Here is a 19104-nt window from a genome sequence, read left to right on the forward strand (position 1 = left end):
GGGATCTCTAAGTTATGTGCTATTCGTAGTAAAGATTGCGAAAAATAAGAATGGTGCCTCTCTCTAGCTTCAGGTGATTGCCACGTCACTGGATTGGAGAATTCTGGGGAAAGAAATCAAGAACGAAGACAGCGTGTCATTTGTGATGAAGTGAGAAACCAAAAAACAATATGTCTGAATAAGTTCATTTTTTAAAGATCAATTAAATATCAATAAATTCTATTATATTTTTGTTAGCTCAATAAATTCAATTCTCAAGCTTTTCTTCCAAATAAGTCCATATCTTCTTATACTTTCCTGAAAGATCTATTTAAAAATTTCTTTTACCTGTTTGTTTTCTAGGAAAATACTTTACATCAAATTTTATTATATAGCATTTTTTGTTTATATTTTAATTTCCCCTAAAACATTTTGAGATTTTTTTAAGAAATTAGAGATTTATAATTATTACAAAAGGTTGAGAACACCTCATCATGCTAAGGGTTATCAAAATTTTATTTTTAAAAACAAAATTTAAGAACATATATATGAGGAATTATATTTTTTTTTTACTTTTCCTTTCATAATTGTAAACTATTTTACATGTGATCAAAGAAATCGAACATTAAGAAAAAAAATATTATGAATGGTTTTTTTTAAAATAAAAGAAAAGAAAATCAATTAATTGGTAAGTATATAAAGATGGTAATATAGGCAGTACAACTAAATATGATTTTCTTAAAAAAATATAAATTATAAAAGTGAATTTATTGATCTTAAAAAATTAACAGAGAATTTATTAGTAATTTGACCTCAAAGTTCTTATATGATGCAAGGTTTTAATATGTACAGGAGCAAAATGAATAAATAAAAGATAAAGAAAGTGCTGCATTAATCAATAACGTTGAAATTGAACCAATTAAACAATAGGGTTGTATGAATGCTCACCTGGTAATTAATAAATAAATAAAACAAATCAACTAATGCAATTTCTTTCCCCTTCAGAACTTGAAAACCAATAGTCAAAACAGAAACTTAAACTCTTCTCGCTCTAACATGCAAGCAAATTGTTGGTAATTACCACATGTGAGTCTAGTCCAAGTATTTAAAAGAATTACTAATCTTTTTTTTTTTTCAAATAAATAACGGTTATGTAACTGTCATTTGTTAATTAATTAAAATAAAGAAGAAAAAAATCTATCAATTAATCGTGTGAATTGGTAACTGATATTTTATGGTGCCGGCTATAGGACGTCCACCACTATGGGGTAATTTCAATAAGTCCCAATAGTCAATTGGAAACTGCCATTTGGTAGTTGAGAGAAAAAAAAATCATGACAACACATCTGATTTGACAAATGTGTAACTGCCATTTGATATTGAAAAAAAAAAACACGAGAGGCAATTAATATTTAATTATTTGTTAATATAAATTGATTAATTGTTACGAATTCTACATGGAACATCAAATGTTAATCGTTCTCAATTCTCTATCTAAAAAATAGATGTCAATATGACTATCAATGGAATATAGGCTAGAATTTTTAGATTTCAATAATCTCGCTGATGAAATACTGTTTGAGAGGGAACGTTGGTATACTGAAAAAGATATATGATGCACTGGAAGAAGCGCAGGTCGTTTGGATACTGGTGCTAAATTCATTTCATGGTTTGAGTATAATGAACTTGGAGGAGATGACTTTGATGAAGTAGATGATGTAATTGGAGACCCTACTTATGTACCTGCAATACAAAATAATTCTAAAATTTATTATTCTTAATTTTGTATTTTTTTTATTTAAGTATTTTTTTGTTAAGATAATTGATTATTTATTTTGAATTGCATATTTTATGTAATTTAAGTTTTAATTAAATTATATGAATGTATATGAAAACATCTATAATTGATCAGTAGGAGTTGTTAGTTGAAACTAATAACTCTAATTTTGCACTCTTTTAAATTTCCAATAATAATTAAACCATACAAATGAAAATTGATTAAGTGTTTAATATTCTTTTCATTTATATTGTATGTGTTAAATTATTATTTGTTTAATTTAGAATGTAGTTGTAATAAATGTCATTTAAATTGTACTAGATACTAATATTTGTAAGTGGTGTTAATAGCGCTCAATGTGGCTGCATTTAAGAGTATTATTGCTGATTTGAACCATGGAGATAAACTAAGTGAAAAGAATTACGATGTTTGGCATCATAAGATTGAGTATCTCCTGGAAGAGCAGGAAATGCTGGAACAATCACACAACCGATGGTTGAACCTGAGTAAGAAAATACTACTCAGTATAGGCTTGATATGGAAGCATATCAAACTTATAAGCGCAAGGATCGTGTAGCTCACATTCTGATGTTGAGCAATATGAGGAATGATATAATGTTGCGTTTTGAAAGGCATTGTTCAACCCAATCAGTTTGTGACGCAATAAAGATTCAGTATGGGGGAACCTCCACTACTAGACTTCGTCAGTTAACCCTTAAATTTGATGGTTATAAGAAGTGCCAAAATCAGACGATAAGGCAACATCTTACAATCATGTCTAACATGATCAGTGAATTAAGGGGTGTTGGGCATGAGATGACTAATGAACAACAAGTCCAAGCTGTTATCCGCTCTTTGCCAAGCAATTGAGAACACATGTATATTAACCTTACCCACAATGATAACATCAAGACATTTAATGATGTTGCTCGTCATGTCAAGCGTGAAGAAGATTGACTTCACAATAAGAAGCCCGTAAACAAGGCTTTCATATCTAAGACTAAGATGTGTGAAGCATATGGCTCTAAATATAAAAAGGATAAGGGTAAGGGTTCCAAATATAGCAAGAAAGGAATAGAAGCAAGTAGTAGTGGACATAAATACAAGTGTGGGAAACACAGCAGTAAAAAAGACAAGAATATGAATTGTTTCAATTGTGGTAAACATGGTCACTTTGCTTGTAATTGCACTAAACCAAAGGTAATGTTTAACCACAATCATCCCTCTAACTTATACATTAGCAGTTGTTGAATGCTTGCTGAATCTATTTCTTTATGGACTGTAGACTCAGGAGCAATCAACCACATAACAATGGATCAAACAACCTTTGTGGAATATCATCAAATTCTAAAGGGAAGTAAATACATATACATGGGGAATAATGCTTTTACTGTTGTGCTAGGGATAGGTACCTGCAAACTAGATTTGCAGGGCGGTCACACACTTTATCTTCATGATGTACTCTACATTGTAGAAGTTCGATGAAATCTTATGTCTGTTCTTGCTTTACTACAATTGGACTTTAATATTGTGTATGTTGGTTGTTGTGTAAAAATATATTTGGATAATATTTTTTATGATTTTAGTTTTGTATTAAATGGTTTTATGGTGTTAGACACCATTAATATACCTATTAATGATGATGTTTCTATTTATGTTGTTCAAAATTTCAGCACTACTAATAATAGTGATATCATAACATGACATCCTAGATTATGACACATTGGGCAAGACCGATTACATAGATTGGCAAAAGCTGATCTTTTAGGATCACCTACTAAAGAGATATTGCATGTTTGTGAGTATTGCCTTGTTAGAAAAGCAACTAGATTACCTTTTGGCAAAGCTAAAAGAGTTAGAAGTCCATTACAACTTATTTATTCAGACATTTATGGCCTAATAAATATGAGGGCAAGACATGGAGGAAATTATTTCATCACATTTATATATGATTTCACACAATTTGGTCATTTTTATTGATCTCACATAAGTCTTAAGCATTAGATTGCTTCATTCAATACACCAATCTTGTAGAGAATAAACTAAGCACCAAGATCAAAGCTTTGAGAACTGATCGAGGACGTGAATACTTGTATCTGAACAATTTAAAAATTTTTATAAAGAAAAATGTATAGCTAGATAGCTAACTATTCCTTATACTCCATAACAAAATGGGGTAGTAGAAAGGAGGAATAAGACCCTATTGGACATGGTTATGTCAATAATGACGCATGCTAACTTACCGATTTCCTTTTAAGGAAATGAATTGTTAATTATTGCCTACATACTTAATCGAGTGCCCTCTAAATCTGTCTTATCTACCTCGTATAAACTATGGAACAACGACAAACCTAATCTAGGTTATTTGCATCCATGGAGGTATGCAACTTATACTCATAATAATTCTCATGAATATGGGAAACTTGGTCCTAGGAGGAAGATGTGTATCTTTATAAGATATTTTGAACATTCCAAATGATTTGTATTTTTTGGTAAAAAAGCTGATGGAAGAGTGATGAAGATTGAATCGCGTAATGTTGTATTCTTAGAAAAGGATTTTCCAATGACATGTGAGGTTAATAAAGATTTTCAATTATATGAAATGAAAAATCTAGATTATGGCACAACAAGCCATTCAGTAGAGGACTTAGAAGAACCTCTTAATTCTTCTGGAAATAATGAGAGTGACATTTTGTCAATTCCTACTCTTATGGAGCAAAATCATGAGCAATCTTAACCTCGTATAAGCATTCGTGAACCAATTCCTCGCCGTCGATTTGAGATTGAAGGGGAAACGTTCATGATTGCTCCACAAGATGATGAAAAGCCTAAAACATTTAGTCATGCTCTATCTGGTCCTGAAGCAAGAGAATGGATTAAAGCTATGGAAGAAGAAATGGAGTCGATGAAAACTAATCAAGTTTAGGACTTGGTTGATTTACCATCAGGACGAAGATTCATTAAAAATAAATGGGTTCTTAAAATTAAACATAAGGCAGATAGGTTAATAGAATGTTATAAGACTCGACTAGTAATGAAAGGTTACACTCAAGAAGAAGGAATTGATTATGAAGATATATTCTCACTAATTATGAGGATTACTTCAGTTCACCTCATTTTATCTATAGTTGCATATATAGACCTAGAGCCTGTTTGGCTCTGCGGTTGAACCTGCGTTTGACCAAATTTCAAATTTGTTTTTTTTTTTTTTGCTAAAATTGAGTGCGGTTTGTACTTTTTGGATCGTTTTGATGTGCTGATGTTAAAAATGATTTTTAAAAAATGAAAAAACATCATTGGCATGTATTTCGGCACGAAAAGCTATTTGAAAAGCAACCACTACCACACTGTCAAACACGCTCCTAGAGTTATACCAAATGGATGTTAAAACTGTATTTCTCAATGAAAAACTAAATGAGGAGATCTATATGGATCAACCTTTAGGATTCGAGACTAAAGGATAAGAGTGCAAAGTTTGCAAGCTTAAAAGATCCATATATAGTCTTAAGCAAGCTTCTAGACAATGGAATGTCAAGTTTCATCAAACTATCCTTAAGGATGGTTTTACAATGATGAAAGAAGATCATTGCATATATTTAAAATGTTGTAACAATAGTTTATAATATTATCCTTATATATTGACGACATCTTAATAGCTGGAAATAACAAAGAGATGATTGATATTAATAAAAGGTGGTTATCATCAAACTTTAAAATGAAAGACATGAGTGAGGCCAGCTATGTTCTTGGTGTGAAAATCATAAGAGATTGCACTAAAAGGTTTTGGGTTTAACTCAAGAGACTTCAAAAAAAATGTTAGAGCATTATCACATGCAATATAGCAAACTAATGGACACCCCTGTTCATAATAGCTTGAGCCTGAGCAGTAATATGTGTCCCAAGACTCTAGAAGAAAAGGAGAAAATGTCCATAGTACCTTATGACAATGTTGTCAATAGTTTGATGTATGCAATGATGTGCACACATCCCGATATATGTTATGTTGTTAGATTGGTTAGCCGATATCAATCAAACCCTAGTAAAAAACACTAGATGACAGCTAAAAGAATTCTCTGATATCTGAAAGGAACTTCAAATTACATACTATGTTAGCAAGGAAAGAAAGACTTGCGATTGATTAGTTACTCTAATGCTGATTGGGGAGGAGATGCCAACCAATCCAAATCAACTTTGGGATATGCTTGTTTGCTTAATGATAGTGCAATCTATAGAGGAGCAAAAAACAATCCTGCATAGTCTTATCTACTATAGAGGCCAAGAATGTAACTTGTTCCGTAGCAACACAAGATGTTATTTGGTTAAAAAATTGCTTATATCATTTGAAAATTGTCAAATCAACATCAAACTCAGTGACAATTTACTATGATAACACTGCTACAATAGCCATGGTCAAAAATCCAAAATACCAAGGAAAGACCAAACACATCAAGATGAGATATCACTACATTAGAGAAGCAATTACTAAACATGACGTGATCCTAAAACACATTTCTATAAATTCTATGGTTGCATATCCACTCACAAAATCAATAACATGGGATGCATTTGTTAGACATGTAAGATCCTTTGGCATATGTAGAATGTAATTAGTAATATAACTAGTTTTAAGTATCATACGAAGGCTTACAGTGATTGAGTAATGAATAAATGCTATTAGAATATCATTTTATTTATTATTTGTTTTATGAAATATATTGAGTATTGTATAGTACAATTTGTTCAAGTATGTCAATATATTTAAATTGGCTCACTCATATGACCAGTGTGCATCAGGTCGTATGATTTGTTCGTCAAGTATGAAATTCTCGTGCAAGTTTGAAATATAATGTATTAGATAGATTCAGTTTTTCATGGGCGAGTGAGAGACAAATAATACTAGATGATATTATTATTATCATTATTATCATAACTCAATTTTGGATCCTCTAAAAATTGTTTTATAAAAAAATACATTTTCCTTTTTATTCAAAAATAAAAAAAAATCAAAAATTTAAAATACAAAAATATTTTCAGGACACAAGGAGATGAGCCCTCAAGTTGCAACAAACCAAAATAACCAGATTGAGATATTTTGACACGATGGGCTGAAAAAAGACTTAACAGAAAGGGTGAACAAGTATGATGATTTGGTAAATAAACATGTGATGATGAAAAAAGAACTAGTTACTCTAAAAGGGGCTTTCAAGGGCAAAACAAGTGCTGACAAAGAACTGATTGCCTCTTTAAAAAAGAAATGAGATAATAGTAGAAAGAGGTTGGAAGTTGAGAAAGAGAAAAACAAGTTGGTCAATCTCAGCATTAAAGAAGAAACAAGATTAAGAGCTCAGTATATAGCTCAAGCCAATGATGAAAGAGAAGTTCAAAAAATAGTTGAATCATATATGAGGGATTACCAAGATTAAACAAATGCCTTAAGAGAACGAGTCACCATGGTTCAATTTGAGCTAGAAATCCAAGAGGAAGAATTAAAGAAGCTGAGAGGGCTATATCTAGAGGTTGAGGAATAGTTGAATGAACTAAAGAAAAAATTCAAATAATGACAAGATTACAATAGCAAATTTGATGTCCAGATGAACACAAAGATAATTGAACTTTACATTGAGCGAGAAGAACTTCAAAGGGCTAGGACCATATCCAACAGCTGGAAATGATAGTTCAAATACTAAGCAGAAACAAAGAGTCATTGGCCACAAGCAATAGTGCACTGCTACAAGACAACACTTTGATGCATTACAAAATAGAACAAACAAACAAGTTAATTGATAGGGTGGCTCGAGAGGTAAATGAATTGCATGTGAAGGCCTCTTTGATCAGCAGCAATGCTAGTAGATAACTAGAATACTTGAATGATGTTTCAGCCTTTATTAGAAATGTAGCCAATATAGGTATTGCTTTTGAGAATGAATATATATGTATAGGAATCGTATCTCTCCATATGTAAGAAAATCTTCTTCATATGTAAGAACTATTTGTTTTTATTGAATGAAAGAGGCTTAAACCCATCTTTTTGTATTGTACTCTCCAACATGTATGGGATTTAACTGAGATGAAAACGCAAGAAAAAATCTCTTCAAATTTATCAAACAATAGATTTTTCCTATATTCAACAATAGATTTCTCCAACATGTCATGGATTAGCTTTTTGAATCGGCTAATCCATATTTGATGTACGTGTACATATACTCTTATTTACATTCATACATGAGAATACATGTTATCGCACATGTGCGACGTCGTCACAATCATCCGTTCAGGATCTCTCTGGTAATAGGAGAAAGAACAAGAAATTCTTGTTTCTTATCAATAAAAAAAAATGAATGGAGTCGCCACCTAATATTTTGGTCACTAGGAACCCTAATTGATCTAAGAGTCTGGATAAGGGGACTAGTTGTGTATGGAGAGGACGTATCACCCCTAGTACATCTTACTTAAGGTAGGCTGCATTATTTGTTTGTCTGAAATAAACTAAGGTATTGTTATGTTTTCTAGTCGTTGGTCTATCTAAAATTTAAAAAAAGTTCTCGGTAAGAAGATTTTTATTTTATCTGATTAAAACCTAATTGTTCTAATGTCAAAACATATAAATAAAACAAAGTGTCTTTTTTGGTTCAATATTAGGAATATATCTTACATATAAGTTCATAATCTCGTATATTAAAGGAAAACAAAATATATTTTTTTGGTATTTTTGAAATGTAGCCAAGTTTTCATGGCTTTAATAAACTAGTTACTAAATCTAAAAAACCATGTAAAAATAAAAAGACTATTTTTGTGATTTTTTAGTATGCTAAATCATGCCTTATATATTTTTTTTTATTGTTTATGCAAATATGATTTTTATTTTTATTTTTTAAGAGACTTGGGTATATACACATAAATAAAAACATATTTTTTGTATTTTTTTAAATAAGAAAATTTTGATTTTTTGATTTGATTTTTTGAATTTATTTAAAGAAAAACACGCATATTTAATATCAGATTAAAATCTTATAGTATAAGTCTACAATCTAGATATTAAATGAAATGGTTGGAAAACATGCAAGGGACCTAAAAATAATTTTAAAAAAGACACTTTTTCAGAAATTTTTGTAAATTATCTGGGGTCTGTTTGGCAAAAGCATAAAAAATTAGAAAAAACATTGCTGGAAAATCAGTAAGGCGTGTTTGCCAAACACGCTCTTAACTAAAAAATTAAGACTTAAAAAATATCTTAAGGCCGTGTTTGACAAACACATCTTAAGGACAAAACAAATGTACTTTTCTTTTGATAAAAATAAGACATGTCGAACATGGTGTTATAGAGGAAATAAGCTCATCCCAACCACATAGGTTGGGCTTCTTGGCCTAAAGGCCCAAGCCCACCAACAAAGTCCAGAAACAGAAACAAAGATTTGAAGATCAAACAAGGTCTTATCTTGAATCTAATGAAGAACATGAATGATATAAGAATAATCCTAGAAAAAGTAGATTCAATTTAAGATCAGATTTTGTTCAACAAACAACATAAAAAGGTGTAACTTGCGAAACTAAAACATAATCATGTATCAAACAACAAAAATGAGCTCTGATATGAACAAATCAAACCTAACAACAACAAAACCCTAAACCCACATTCAAAAGCTTTGGGGATCGATTAATCCAAATAAGCTTTAAGAGGATCAAATAAAGGTGAAAAACGATCATGTAAGTGTTATTGCTTTGATTGGAGCTCAAATGGAGCTTTAAACATCAACACTTGAGAAGACCTTAATTTGGGTTCAAGAACATTCAAAAATAAAAACCTAGAAATTCAACCTTAAACCTAGAGAAGGCTCTGCACACTTTAATCTAAAAAAGCATAAAAACCCAACAATGAGGCCTAAATATAGTAACCCTTACTCAAGCACACTCATGTACACTTCAACAAACATAAAAAAAAAATTAAAAAAAAAGCAGAAAAATAATGCAATAGTATTTAGATCAAGCTTTATAACAAACATATCTGGAAATCTAACAATCTAAGAACATTAATTTTCCACGTCTTTCAAGTTTTGAAAACATGAACTTATGCTTGTTGTGACTAAAAAATACACCAGAATAACAAAAATGCATATCTGAAACTAAACTTCCTAAATGATTCAACAAAAAAAGAAAGTAATCAAACTAGTTAAGAAACTTGATAAAACATCTCTTAAATTAAAACATATCATTGTATTAACATTCATAACACATTAAATTATACACCTAAAACTCTGCTTTTTCTTTCCCAACGCCCCTTTCCTTAAAGAGCAGCTGCTCTTTTATAACAAAAAACCCTCTGAAAGTTGTTGCTTAAACAAGAATGGTTTTGCATAAAAAGGGGTGGTTTTGCGTATGAACAAGTTTTAATCCATTTAGTATAGTAATCAATTACTACTAAAATGAATCTGTGTTCATTGCTGGCTTTTAGATTAATGGGTCCAATAACATCTATCCCCCACATTGAGAATGGCCAAGGTGACACCATGTTGAATAAAAGAACTGGTGGCATATTGATCTTATCTCCATGTACCTAGCACTTGTGAAACTTCCTTACATAATCTACGCAATCCCTCTTTTTTTTTTTGTCATTATATGTCCATTTACATATGTAGCATAGATCCCTCATGTATTTTATGCAGTGCTTTCCTTGTTTCTTCTTCATTCAAACTCCTTAGAAGAGTCTTATCAAATGACCTCTTGTATAAAACTTCTGCATCTAGGTAGTAATCTATGGCTATTCTTCACAATGTCTTTTGGTCTGACTTGGATGTTCCCTTGGGGTATTCTTAATACAGGATAAATTTCTTTACATCATAGTACCAAGGCTTCTCGTCTGTTTCATCACCTTTTGAGCAACAGTAACCAGAGGAATTTTTTATTCTTATGTGTACTGATTGTACTCGATCCCCATAATCAATCTGATATATGGAGGAAAAAGTTGCTAGAGTATCACCAAATTGGTTTTTATCTCTTCCTAAATGTGTAAAATCTATATCATCAAAGTCCTCTACTAGTTTAGAAATGTACTATTAATATGGCCTCAACTTTTTGTCTTTGGTTTGCTATTCTCCTTTTACTTGGTGGATTATCAACATTAAGTCTCCATATACATTGAACTTCTTTGTCTATATTTTTGCAACTGCTTCTAGGTCATAAGTGCATGCTTTATACTCAGCTATATTGTCAGTGCAACTAAATTGCAATTTTATTGAGATGGGGTATTGTTTATCATTTGGAGAAATTATGACAACTCCAGCTCCATTACCCCATACATTCACAACTCCATCAAAGTACATCATGCACCAATCGTTCCATTTTTCCTTTTCAATTATCAAGACATCTTCATTTAAGAAGTTAAAGCTCAAAGGTTCATATTCCTCAATGGCGTTCTCAGTCAAATGATTAGCAATGATGCTTTTTTTACAGCTTTTTTAGTCATATAAGCTATATCATTGTTAGACAACAAAACTTGCCATCTTACAATCCGACTTGAAAAATATGGTTTCTCAAATATGTACTTCAGGGGATCTATTTTGAAGATGAGCCATGTGGTGTAATATAACATATAATGGTGTAATATATTAGCGCTTCATGCTAATCCATAACATAACTTCTTAATCATATTGTAATGTGTTTCACAATTTGTGAACTTCTTACTGATGTAATAAATGACTTGCTCTTTTCTTCCCATATCATCGTGTTGTCCTAACACACTGTCCATAGCTGTTTCATTGACTGTTAAGTATAGTATGAGGGGATTCTCAGGAATTGATTGTACTAGTCGAGGTGGGTTCACAATGTATTGCTTAATCTTCTCAAAAGCCTATTTACAATCTTCATTCCAAACCCCAGGGTTATTCTTCCTCAGCAAGCTGAAGATTGGTTTGCATGTAGTTGTCAACTTGGAGACAAAATGAGTTATGTAGTTTAACCTCTCTAAAAACCCCTTCTTTCTTAATCTCGGGTGCTGACATTTCTTGGATGACTTTGACTTTGTCTTGGTATACCTTGATTCCTCTATTACTCACCGCAAATCTCAATAACTTCCTAGATTTAACCTCAAATGTGCATTTTGATGGATTCAACTTTAATTGATACTTCTTTAATCTCTCAAAGAGCTTCCTTAAAGTTTGCACATGATTTTGTTCTGTATGGGTTTTGGTAAGCACATCATTAATGTATAACTCAATATTGTTATGCATCATATCATGAAAAAGTGTTACCATCGCTCACTGATATGTGGCTCCAACATTTTTCAAACCAAATAGCATCACCTTGTAATAGAAAGCTCCCTATGGGGTAACAAAAGTTTTCCTTTTCTTCATTGGCCATTTTGATCTAGTTATAACTTGAGAACCCATCTATAAAGGATTGTGTCGATTTCTTTTCACCATTGTCTATAAGCATGTCAATGTGAGGGAGTGGAAAGTCGTCTTTCAGGCTAGCTCTATTCAAGTCTCTAAAATCCACACATAATAGGATTTTATTACTTTTCTTGGGAACTACCACTATGTTTGATACCCATTAAGGGTATTTGACTACTTCTATAAAACGTGCATCCCATTGCTTCTTCACCTCTTCTTTCACTTTAGTTAAGATGTCTAGCCTCATTCTTCTTAGTTTCTGCTTCACAGGTTTGCACCCATCTATCAGAAACAACATATATACCACAATATTGGTATCCAGTCCAAGCATATCAGTGTACTTCAAAGCAAATACATCAAAGAATTCTTTCAATAAGGATACTAAACCATCCCTTTTTCCCATGCTCAGTGCCTAAATCCACCATTTATAATATTTCTTCAACGAGTTTTATGGCTTTCTCAAACTGCTTAATTATCTCAATGAATTCTGTTATGTCTTCTTCTTCACACTCTTCCTCATCCATAACAAATGTGTTTTAATCAAGATTTGGCCAATTATTCTCAATACGAGGGGTTTTTTTGTTTATTGAAGTTCCAGTATTAGATTTCTTAAAAGCAGAAAGTGTTTTTTTATGAATAAGCAAAGGAAAGAGATGAAAGAAAAATACACGATCTTATTAAAATTTAAAGAGTGGCTCAAACACATAAAAAACCTTAAATTGATATCTTGAGCCGTGATTATCAATTGAGTGAACATGTAGAAAAACACCAATAAGAAAGAAAGGTCTTATTAAAAGCATGTAAAACTAAGCATATCAGACATAAACATTTTTGGATGGAATTACTTTTTTAGGACAACTAGGATATCTTGAGTCTCCTAATTATTTAGTTCTTCTCCTTTAGCAAGCTTCCTTACAAAACATCTTGTAAGGGTGTCTTCATATGTATTGATCATTAACTAGGGTATGAATAGCTCAAGAGGGCTTTCTTCAAATTCCTTAGCTTCTTCCAAACAACTGATTGTAGCATTAGCAAAACTTTCCTCCAACCCCTCTAACCTTTTTCCTACCCTTATCATGTATTCTGGTCATGGGAAATTTTTTAGATATGTGGGATCTTTATTTTTTTTCTCATCAGGCTCCATTCTGAAATCCGAGCTATTTTTCTTTCCCTTTGAATTCTTTCTACCCTTGCATAGTCTTTCTTTGAGGGTATGAACCCCAATCCAAATATTTGACCAGCTGCTCTTAAATTTTTTATGTTTATCCTCTCAGGCATACTAATGATTGGGTTGTACTAAAAAGGTAACTCATGCTTCAGAAAGCATTTTGCAGCCATGATTGTGGCGACATTGGCTTGGAATGACTTTGAGTCGGAGTTTGAGAACCAATTCTACTCCATCACAAGGTGAAAAAAACAAGAGTTCCTAGCATTGAAATAGTGAGAGATATTGGTATTAGAATATGAAAGATGGTTTCATGATCTTTCATTGTTTGCCCCACACTACGTCCTGACAGGGGAACATATGATAGAGAAGTTGAAGGATGGGTTCTATTAGGAATTGAGGTAAGGATTAATTGCCTTATAGTTTAAAACAATGAGGGAACTAATTGAGGCAGCACAGACACTAAAAGTTTGCATCGGAGAGGGCCATCAGGGACAACATAGAATGGGTAAAAAAAAAGACATTGACTATTCTGCCAACATACCGCTACTTCTAAAAAAAGGGAAGAGTGGAATGTTTAACTAGTTTTAGAGGAAGGGGATGACGTCATAGCTTTTAATCAACAAACAAGTGGAAGAGTGATAGAGGGACAAACACATTCAAGGGTTAACCCCTCAGGGGGATCTAGCGACTAGAAGAATGTCACCTACCTTTATTGCATGAGATGTGAACAAAGACACCTCAGTGACTGCTCAGTTTCCCTAGGGTGATGTTTCGTATGTTGGGGAGAAGGTCATAAGAGGAGGAACTATCAGTATCTGTGGCGAGGATGTCATTACTGTGGAGAAAGAGGACATTACAAAAAGGATTGTCCCAACAAGAACATTGAGCACGTATATATTTTGAGACAGCCAAGTCAGAGTCATCAACAGTCAGTCATAGTGAACAGCCAGTTAGGTCTACACAGTCAGAGGCAAATTCCAACCGAGAAAGGCCAAGGACACAAAAGGATCGAACCTCGGGGAGGGTCTTCCACATGACATAGGAAGAGGTTAGAGTAGCATTCAATGTAGTGGTAAGTACACTACAAATGAATAATTTAAAAATACATGTGTTGTTTAATCCCGGTGCCACTTATTCATTTATTGTTAGAAGAATTGTAACCAAATTAGGGAAATAAGTAAAAAGGGTAGAAAAGTGGTTTATAATTGGGTCACTGTTGGGATATAGGATGGAAATTGATAGTATGTATGTAGGAGTGAGAGTTAGCCTAGCTGGATATGAAATAGAGGTAGTCCCGATACCTTTAGAATTAAATGATTTTGATGTAATCCTAGGCATTGATTGGTTAAGTAAACACAAGGCCCAAGTGGATTGTTATACCAAGACCATTACTTTCCAAAGACTTGAGGGTAGAAAGGTGGTCTTCAAAAGAGAAAGGATTTATATCCCAATCAACCTAGTTTCGATTGTAATTGCTGGGAAGTTGCGAAAAAAGAAATGTGTGGGATACCTTGTGTACGTCTTAAATTCTGACGGGAGAGAACCAAGGCTAAGTGATATGCTAGTTGTAAGAGAATTCTTGAACGTGTTCCCCGAGGAACTACACGGACTACCCTCAGATCGAAAGGTTGAAGTATCCATCAATACCTTTCCAGAGGTGCCTCCGATAGCACAACTACCATACAGTTAAAAACCCAGCTGCAGGAATTACTGGATAACGGATTTATACGACCCATCAATTTTCCACGAGGAGCACTGGTTTTATTTGTGAAAAAAAGGATGATACTTACAGACTTTGCATAAACTACCGCCAGCTGAATAAGATAACAATGAAAATAAGTATCAGCTATTGTGGATAGATGACTTGTTCGATCAACTAAAAGGAGTTAGGGTATTCTTTAAGATAGATTTGAGGTCTGGATATCACCAAATGAAGATTAAAGAATTGGATGCATCGAAAATTGCATTTAGGACCCAATACGAACACTATAAATTTTTGGTGTTACCATTTGGGTTGACAAATGCCCCGGCCCGTTCTATGGACCTAATGAACCGGGTTTTCCAACCGTACCTTGACAAATTCATGGTAGTGTTTATTGACGAAATTTTGGTCTACTCAAGCTACTTTGAAGAACATGAATGGCAGTTAAAACAGGTGATACAAATTTTGAGAAATCACCAATTATATGTTAAGCTGAATAAATGTGAATTCTAGTTGGAAAGGGTAACATTTCTAGGATACGTCATCTTTGCGAAAGGTGTCCTTGTAGACCCCCAAAAGGTTAAAGTAGTTTTGAAGTGGGAAAGGCCAACAACAGTAACTGAAATATATAGTTTCCTGGGACTTGCGGGATATTATAGAAGGTTCATTGAGGGGTTTTCTTTGAAAGCGACTCACTTGACGCAATTGACTAGAAAGGATAAAAAATGGGTATGGTCAAAAAAGTATAAATAAAGCTTTTAAGAACTGAAAAAGAGGCTCATAACCGCTCGTATGTTGACACTTCCTTTAGAAACTGAAGGTTTTGTAGTGTATAGTGATGCCTCGAGAAAAGGGCTTGGGTGTGTCTTAATGCAACATGGGAAAGTAATTGCCTATGTGTTAAGGCAGTATAAGACTTATAAAGAGAATTATCCAGTACACGACCTAGAGTTGGCCACTATGGTATTTGCTTTGAGAATATGAAGGTATTACCTCTACAGTTCCCGAGTTCAAATCTTCACCGACCACAAATGTCTGAAATTTTTTATGTTGCAAAAATAGTTAAATATGCATGCACGATCAAAGAGTTGATGTCTTATCCCAAGTGCAGGAGTGTCGAAGTAATAAATAACCCGGCAAGACTGGAGTCGAACCACAGGGAGGTGAACTATATAGAATTATAAATAAAAGAAAAGATTTGAAGAGAGCTTTGAGATGTGATAATGATGTAAGAATTTAAACAAAGATAAAACAATTGTCAAGGTTAGAGGATCCACTAATGGTATTTCTAATAAGTATAGTATAAACTCTTTTTATTACTTGACTGGAAACCACACACAAAGGAGGTTCCACTCGGATTATAAATTGTTAACATGATTGCATTAATTATCTTATTCGAGTAATGCCAATACTTGTAAATATTATCAGGTATTCATGGTGATAACTTATGTTAACAACAAATCAAGTTCCTTTCATAGCACAGGTGTCGGTTATACCATACAGTTAGGCTATGAAAGTGTCAAGTATTTGTTGTACTAAGGGTTGTTCAACACAAATCTAGATTAATGATTTAACAAGCAAGATATTAAGAGTAAGTAAGATAATAAATATAAAACATGTTAGTATTAAACATTAAAGTTCATGTTGAGTTTATACTATACTTATTCTTACACCATTAGTGTAACCTTTTCACCTTGACATAATAAACTTAGCTGAATATTATGAATAAGAGAAACGTAGATAAACAAGAGGAAAACATGATTATATAAGTATAATAAAGGAAATGAAAGGCATAAACAAGAGATTAATGAAAGCAAAACTTAAGCATTACAAAAGTATAAAGAGAGAGAGCAAGAACATGATCTTGATCTGAAAACCAAGATGCCCAAATGCATGGCAAATGCGAATTTGAACAGATGGTCTTCATGAAAGTTCTAGGAAATTGTCTCAGCTTTCCAACCAAAAATGAATCGGTGCATTTGGACTTCTAGAACTCGAGATATGGGCTGAACACTAAACAGTGTCTGAGCTGTAGGATAGATTCTGACTTCTCTGTTGTTACTACATTTTGAACTTGAAAACGGTCATTTTGAATCTTGGACTCTTCATGAAAGTTTTAGGCCTATGTCTTAGCTTTCCATAAATATAAACCAGATCTAAATCCAAGTTCTACAGCTCCAATTATGATCCAATAACCGAATAGTGTTCCAGTTTGGACTGAACTAGCATCTCTTTTCTAAGCTTAGCCCTCTATTTGTCTTCTCAATTTCAGTAGTTAAACACATCAATCAATCCTTTGATTTATGTGATAGGTCTGCATTTAAGATGAATATTTACCATAAAGTAAAGGTATCTTATATTATTAGACATGCTATTATAAAACATGCTCTAGTTAAGGAGTTATTGATACTTCAAGTGCAAAATGATGATATAAAACCTTGATAAAAATGCACTTTTAAGTACTAATCAATGCAACAAAAAAGATTGATAGAACTCATCAAAGACTATGATTGCACCATAGAGTACCAACCTAGAAAGGAAAACGTTGTAGCGGATGCCCTTAGTTGTAAAAATAAAGCAACCCTGGATAAGCCATTTGTATGGGACGAACAACCACTAATAGAGCTGAGTTAAATAGGGATGCAATTAGGCATTGACTTCGGAGGAGTGTTAATGGATGACCTAACAGTACAACCAATATATCGAGAAAATATATTACAAGCTCAACTCAGTGATATTGAGGGGTCTAAGATAAGAACTAAAATGGATGTCGGGATCAAAACCCCATTTTGAGTAGCAGATGATGGGACATTAATTATGGGACAATGTGTGTATGTTCCTAACAACGAGATGGTTAAACGGAAGGTTTTGCAAGAAACACATGAATCCAAGTTTTTCATGCACCGTGGTAGTACCAAGATGTACCAAGACCTGAAACCCCACTACTGGTGGCCCTACATGAAAAAAGAGATAGCTAACCACATGTTGAAATATGACATTTATCAACAAGTTAAGGTAGAGGGGAGCAACTGTCATAACTAAATTTTTACTCTTTTCTTTTAGAAATTTTCCAAAAAAATACTAGATTCTTATAAAATATGTTTCGACGCAATTTGACCAATTTCTGATCATTTCATAATTTTCAACTATCTCTCTTGTTGTTTTCATATTGATAATTTTTTCTGAAAAAAAAAGAAAAAAAATTAATCAAGCAAAAACAAAAAATAATAATAAAGACCAGTTTAGAAAAAAAAATTGAATTGCATAATGTTGTTTTAAAAAATAGAGAATTTTAAAAATTAGAAGCTAAAAGGTGGTAGAATTTCTTAGAGAAATCAAGAAAATAGTAGATGGGTGTGGAGGATTGTAAAGATTAAATATGAAAATAATATTTTGAGTAGTATAAATAAGTGGTTATACACATACAAAAAGAAAAGAGAAATTAGTGAGAGCATTAGCCATACAAAAAAAAAACTCACACCGAAAACACTTTTCCTCATCCTTTCCAACACACACCATCACCCTATACATGCAAAAGCACTCTCTAAAAAAATAAGGTAAATCAACAAACAAAAACCAATTATGACACATCAATTAGCCTCTACTCCCACCAAGACCCTTTATCTTCCCCAATAGCAAAGGTCTACTCTAGCTCCACTTATTCCATAAAAGCTCAAGCTCTCCACACAGTCCAGCTTCTCACCTCTATTGTCAACTATAACCAAGAACCACTTATTTTTTTCCCTACCTTCATAAACCACACAAAAAAAAATCATCTATAGTATGAAGATTGAAACTAACATGGACCCGAACATCAATCCCACTATAAACGCCACCAACACTAGCTTTTAACTAGCCATCAACGACAGTCAACCATTCATCTTCCAAATCACCACCAGCAAGGACAACCTCCACACGATAGCTATAACACATATACTTCCAACCAAAACCTTCCTAACCAAAACCCATTAACTGAAGCTATCAATAAACATAACAACCATACATTCCCAGTTGGGACCATAAAACAAACCTCAATCTTGTCTCTAACACCCACCAATCACAACCCTTTAACCTACAAATTCCACTTGAGTCA

Source organism: Populus trichocarpa, chromosome 13 (assembly GCF_000002775.5).
Source record: "Populus trichocarpa isolate Nisqually-1 chromosome 13, P.trichocarpa_v4.1, whole genome shotgun sequence".
Classification (NCBI taxonomy): Eukaryota; Viridiplantae; Streptophyta; class Magnoliopsida; order Malpighiales; family Salicaceae; genus Populus; species Populus trichocarpa.